Source organism: Vigna unguiculata, chromosome 10 (genome assembly GCF_004118075.2).
Source record: "Vigna unguiculata cultivar IT97K-499-35 chromosome 10, ASM411807v1, whole genome shotgun sequence".
NCBI classification, from domain to species: domain Eukaryota; kingdom Viridiplantae; phylum Streptophyta; class Magnoliopsida; order Fabales; family Fabaceae; genus Vigna; species Vigna unguiculata.
Window position 1 is genome coordinate 1,442,017 of NC_040288.1, and position 6,104 is coordinate 1,448,120.

A 6,104-nucleotide genomic window follows, 5' to 3' on the forward strand; every position below is an offset into this window, starting at 1 on the left:
TTGTTCTAATAACTAGTTGGTTTTCTGTTGTTTTTAGGTCGTCTTTGAGAGTTGTGATGCTTTTTTCGTTTAGGGCACTTTCTCAGCAAGTTCAGTATCATTGAGATAAGGGAAGTTAGGTCTCATATGTTTTCGAAAATGCTTTACTTGTCTTAGTCTTGAATCATGTTTTAAAATGCTTGACTGATGATTGTATTGTATGGGAATGAATTCATGAAACTGTTTGGATTGGGTTTCTGGTTTTGCATGCACGAGTAGGTGAGAATCTGTTGTTCTAGCCTAGGTGAGAAACCTCTAGCCTAAGCGAGAATAGCAGAAAACTCACCCTTACTTTTGCTTGAATTGTCGCTTCAGCGGGAATTCTCACCCAAACAAGGAGCAATCTCGCCTAATCGAGAAAGTATAACTTAAGTGTGAAGTCGCAAATGTTCACTGCACTTTCTGGTTGAGTTCTCGCTCAGGCGAGAAGTGTCTAGCTTGAGCGAGAGGACTATGTTGCTTGAGCAAGACCTTCTAGCGTAAACGAGAATGGTGCAAATTTGTTTTAATCCTCTGATTGAATATGTGGTTGGCTTAATTACCTTTAAAAACTTGAAGTATGTGACTATGCATGTATTATGGGATATTTTTAAAATGTATTTGATGTATTTAGCATGGGATGATAATTATTTTGAGATAACATGTGGAGTATGTGACGATTTCATGGAGAACTTTCTTTGGTGATAAAGTAGTGTATGTGATGACTTATGATTCAAGTAAGGTTACATCCTGACACTTTAATGAATCAGTCAGACTCACATAAAGTAGATTGGTTCATGTTGTGAAGGTAGCAAGAGGTATAGTCTCTGGCAGGATAATGATCTTAGATGATCATAGACTAACCTTGTGTGTGGTAGGGTGAAACTCATTAATAATGACTCTGCAAAGCAGTAAAGGCCCACAAGTGCAAGTTTCTAGTGAATCTAATTTCATTACATGTATCCAGATAATCGAGTTAGAAAGTCTTCCGGTGTTTGCTATTACATGTTGTTTGTGTTTCATAACTTGTTTACTTATATGTTAAATTGTTTTTACTAGCTTACCCTTCTTTATGTGTTATGTTTTCTTGTTGTGCTTCTTTTTGCAATGCAATGATCACCAATGTTGGTGTGAACAGATGTGGAGACACATGTGGATCATCAAGATGGAGGAGATGTTACGGTTTAGGTTACACGTTAGATTTTGCTCTTTTCTGAGCATCTTTTGAAGAATTTTCTCATGTCTTTTTCTGCTCTGTTAAGCAATCTTTTACAAAAATGTATTATTATCGTAGTTGTGTTTTTGAAGTTGTTTTGCACCCATAATCTTTATGTTTATTAAATATATTTTAGATGACTGTAGTTAATTTTGGTATATTTTCCGTCCTTTTATTTTATTATATTATATGATGTAATGTTTTATTTATTAGAAAGTTTAATTAAATGAGATGTCACATTATCTATTATCCATATGTTAAGATAGGGATTAATTAAGTTCCAAAAGATTAAATAATGATTAAATTAACTACAAAATGAGATATTGAACGTATTTGCTTATTAAAGCTTGATAATAATTTTAAATTTTCAAAAGTTAAAAGAAATAAAATAAATTTATAAATAGTATAATAATTTGACTTCACATGATTAAAATGTGAATTCTAAAGCATACCTACATATTTTGTATCCCAATTCAAACAACAATAAAAGAACAAATGACAAAGGTAGTAATGGTGCCACAAGTAACCAGAAACATGCCAGAACTTTCCTTTTGTGTCTGGACCATTCTATTAGTTATATGCTCATATAAACTTTATGTGACTAATTGATTAAATATATATATATATATATATATATATATATATATATAATTTTTAGGGATAAGTATGTTTTTCATCCCTATACTAACATGCTAAATTGGAAATCGTCCCTCTGTCAAAGTTTATATAAAAATGATCCTTTTACTTTTATAATGAGTGAAAAGTATCCTCTAGTATAAACAGCGTTAAATATTTACTGACTTGGCAAACGGCGTAGATGACATGTCAATTTTTTATTTCAACAGCTGTTACTGCAATTAAAATATTTAAAATCTAATTGATTTATTTAATTAACCGTTTTAAAGTAAATACTTTTAAATAATATGTTTTAAAGTTATTAAGTTTTTAGGTAAACTAAATACTTTAACATATTACGTTTTAAAGTTCTAAACATTTTAGGTAAACCTTGGTGAGTGGGAAAAAAACGCGAAGGGTGTCGTGAGTGGAAAACAAATGCGAAGGTCTGATTGTGTGACGATGGTGTGCCATTGAGTGGTTTGTGAGTGCTGTGACGGTAGTGTGCCACTGAGAGAGGCTTATCAGGTGCGCAGTCTACGAATTTTGATCAAGAACCCAATAGGGTTTTCGTGTACTGCAACAGTGCGAGAAGTGCGAGAAGTGCGAGAGTGAATCCTAGGGTTTTCGTCCGCGACAGTGAAGGTATGGTTTATTAGTTTTTGATTTTGATTTTTTATTTTTGATTTTGATTTTCGTCCGCATATGATTTCATAGTTTTGAAACACATTGTAATTTGGGGTTATCTTTTTGAATCAGTGTTAGAAATTGAATGAAATGGGGGAAAGTAGGTTCAATTTAACAGTTCACCACATGGGGAAATTTGTGAGGGCGAAAAAGCAGTTGGTTTACGTGGGTGGGGAGAAACATAGGATACATAATGTTGATCCTGATATGTGGTCATATTTTGAAGCTGTGAATATAGTCAAGGAATTTAAATATGTTGGTGAATTCAAGTTGTGGTGGAAGCCCAGTAAGGGAAGCATAAATAGAGATTTGAAACTTCTTGTGTTGGACAAGGATGCCATGGAGTTATCCACTTATGCAGAGCAAAGTAGAGATGAAGTAGATATTTATGTGGAGCATACAATTACTGAAACACAAAATGTTGAGATTGTGAAGTTAATTGAAGGTTGTCCAAGTAGTGAGGCTGAATGTGAGGGTACTAATAAGGATGTTGGTGCTGAATTTGATGGAGAGGTTGGAGTTGGTAATGAAGGTCAGGGTCAACAACATAATGGAGAAGTTGGTGAGGGTCATGAGCATAATGGAGAAGTTGGTGAGGGTCATGAGCATAATGGAGAGGTTGGTGAAGGTGAAGACCATAATGGAAAGGTTGGTGAGGGTGAAAACCATAATGGAAAGGTTGGTGAGGGAGCTGATATTGATGAAGAAGGGTCAGTTCAAGATGTGGTTTTGGACGGCAGTGATGCAGAATTATGTGAAGATAGAGAAGATGGTTTTGGGATGGATGATGGACCACGAAGAAACATTCAGGACGTTCTTAATAGATGGAGACAATTTGCTGAAGGATTTAACCTAAGTTCTGAAACAGGGGCCGAAGACATTGGACCTGGCGGTTTTGAGGCAAATAAAAATGTTGAAGACCATGAAATAGATGAAGAATATAGCAACGAAGATTTAGGCAGTGATGTTGAAGGGAATGACAATTTCTCAAAGTTCAAAAGTTATGATATGTGTAAGAGCTTCAAGTTTAAGCTTGGAATGGAATTTTGTTCATTGAAAGAGGCCAAACAAGCAATTAGAGAACATGCAGTTTTGAATGGGAGGCATGTTGAATTTGTGAAAATGGACAAAGTAAGAGTCAGAGCTGTCTGCAAAAAAAGATGTGGGTTTTTAATTTTGGTAAGCAAAGTTGGCTCATGTCATAGCTTTAGAGTTAAAACATTAGTTGATGTACATCAATGTGCAAGAGTTTTTAACAACAAAAATGCCAATATAGAGTGGGTATCAAAAGTTGTTATGGATAAGTTTAGAAATGTTGGCAATATGTCAGCAAATGAAATTATGGATGACATTAAGAAATCACACAGCATTGGAATTAGTCCATGGACAGCTTTGCAAGCTAAGCACAGAGCATTGGATGTACTAGAGGGGGATGCTGCTAAACAATATTCATTGTTATTTGATTACATGGCAGAATTGAGGAGAGTTGGGAGTGGAACAACTTGTAAGATTAAATTCAGTGAGCCTATTCCTAATTTCCAGCCAAGATTTGAAAGTTTTTACATGTGCCTTGATGGTTGCAAGAAGGGTTTCTTAGGTGGTTGTAGGCCTTTTATTGCTATTGATGGGTGTCATCTCAAGACTAAATATGGTGGGCAATTGTTGGTTGCTGTAGGTCGAGATCCTAATGATCAATATTTTCCCCTTGCTTTTGCTGTGGTTGAAAACGAATGTAAAGAAACTTGGAGGTGGTTTCTGACGCTCTTATTGGATGACATTGGTGATATGCAGACAAATAGATGGGTTTTCATCTCCGATCAGCAAAAGGTAAAACTTTTTATGTTTATTCTCTTCTTCGTTTAGTATATGCTTTATGTATTTATTGCAAATAATATGATTAAAATAACTGGCAGGGACTGTTGCCTGTTTTTGACGAGATATTGGAAGGTGTTGAGCATAGATTTTGTCTTCGTCATTTGTACAACAACTACAAAAAAAAGTTCGGAGGTGGGGTTTTAATTCGGGATTTGATGATGGCAGCTGCTAAAGCTACCTATTACCAAGCATGGGAGGCTAAAATGGAGGAACTGAAAAAGATTAATCAAGAAGCTCATAACTGGTTAGTAAAGATTCCCACCAAATGTTGGTGCAAACATGCATTTAGCTCTTATCCTAAGTGTGATGTAGTCATGAATAATCTATCTGAATCATTTAACAGCACCATTTTATTAGCTAGAGACAAACTCATTTTAACCATGATGGAATGGATTAGAACTTATTTGATGAGTAGATTTGCAAATTTAAGAGAAAAAGTATCAAAATATCAAGGTGATGTCATGCCTAAACCAAGAAATAGATTGAATAGGGAAATTGAGAGGAGTGGAAATTGGATGGCTGTTTGGGCTGGTGGTGATAAGTTTGAGGTCATACAAGGTTTTACCATGGAGAAGTTTGTAGTTGACTTAAAACAACTTTCATGTACATGCTGGTTTTGGGAGTTAGTTGGTATCCCTTGTAGACATGTTGTTACTGCTATAAATTATAGACTAGAAGAGCCAGAAAACTATGTTCACAGATTTTACAAAAAGGCAGCATACCAACGTTGTTATGGAGAACAAATATCCCCAATTAATGGTCAACCTATGTGGCCAAAAACCAATTCACAACCAATTTTACCTCCATCATACAAGACACCTGCTGGAAGGCCAAGGAAATTAAGAAGAAGGGAAGCAAATGAAACTGTCAATCACTCAAAAATCAACAGAAGAAATTTGAAGATGAAGTGCACAAGATGTGATCAATTTGGGCACAACATAAGAGGATGCAAAAGTCAACCAAAAAAAACCATAGGGGTAATACCAGTTTATATCAGATCTGACCTTCATTTAGCTGTTAATTGATGCATATTTGGTCTTCTTGAAAAACAGGTGAAAACCAGGATCAGGAAGCAATCTTCAAAGAGAAAGGGACCTGCAGGTACAAGAATTGCTCCGCCCATGGAAACTAGCAACAACAGCTCCACCAACAACACTCCAGGAGCAGGGACGAGAGGAATGGCACCTACTTTAGGTTCTCAACACTCCAACAACCCCACTGCCTAGAGCATGTGAATGTGTAAAGACTTTGTATTGTAATGTGAAGTGGACCACACTTTTGTAATATGGAGTGGTCCACACTATTATTGGGTGAAGTGTTCTGGAATTGTGGTCCACCGCTTTTAAATATTTTGGCCCAACTTTTGTAATATTTTTTGCTTTTAAATATTGTGGTACAACTTTTGATACAATACTGTATGCCACCACTTTCAACAGCTTTTATTACTTTACCATATTTTAATGTTCAAAAGCTATGACTTGTTCCAACATTTTATGTCTTTTAGCGGTGAAATCAGAATTGAACAGCATTTTATGTCTTCAAGCGGTGAAATCAAATTTTTTTTCGGTGCTTTAGATCCAATACATGTTTCACATTAAAGAATACATTGTGGTTTAATTTACATGCGTATTGTTCGATTAATTGAATTCAGCAGATCATAATGTGGTAATGTAATAGGTACTAAATCAACTCA

General features: G+C 35.3%; 1 long non-coding RNA gene across 1 annotated transcript; it reads left to right on the forward strand.

Moving 5' to 3' along the window:
- The first annotated feature begins 5,269 nt into the window (after positions 1-5,269).
- LOC114167470 lies at positions 5,270-5,861 on the forward strand. The gene is made up of 2 exons (XR_003600230.1): positions 5,270-5,388; positions 5,464-5,861. It is a non-coding gene; the product is annotated as an uncharacterized LOC114167470 (long non-coding RNA).
- The last annotated feature ends 243 nt before the right edge of the window (positions 5,862-6,104 follow it).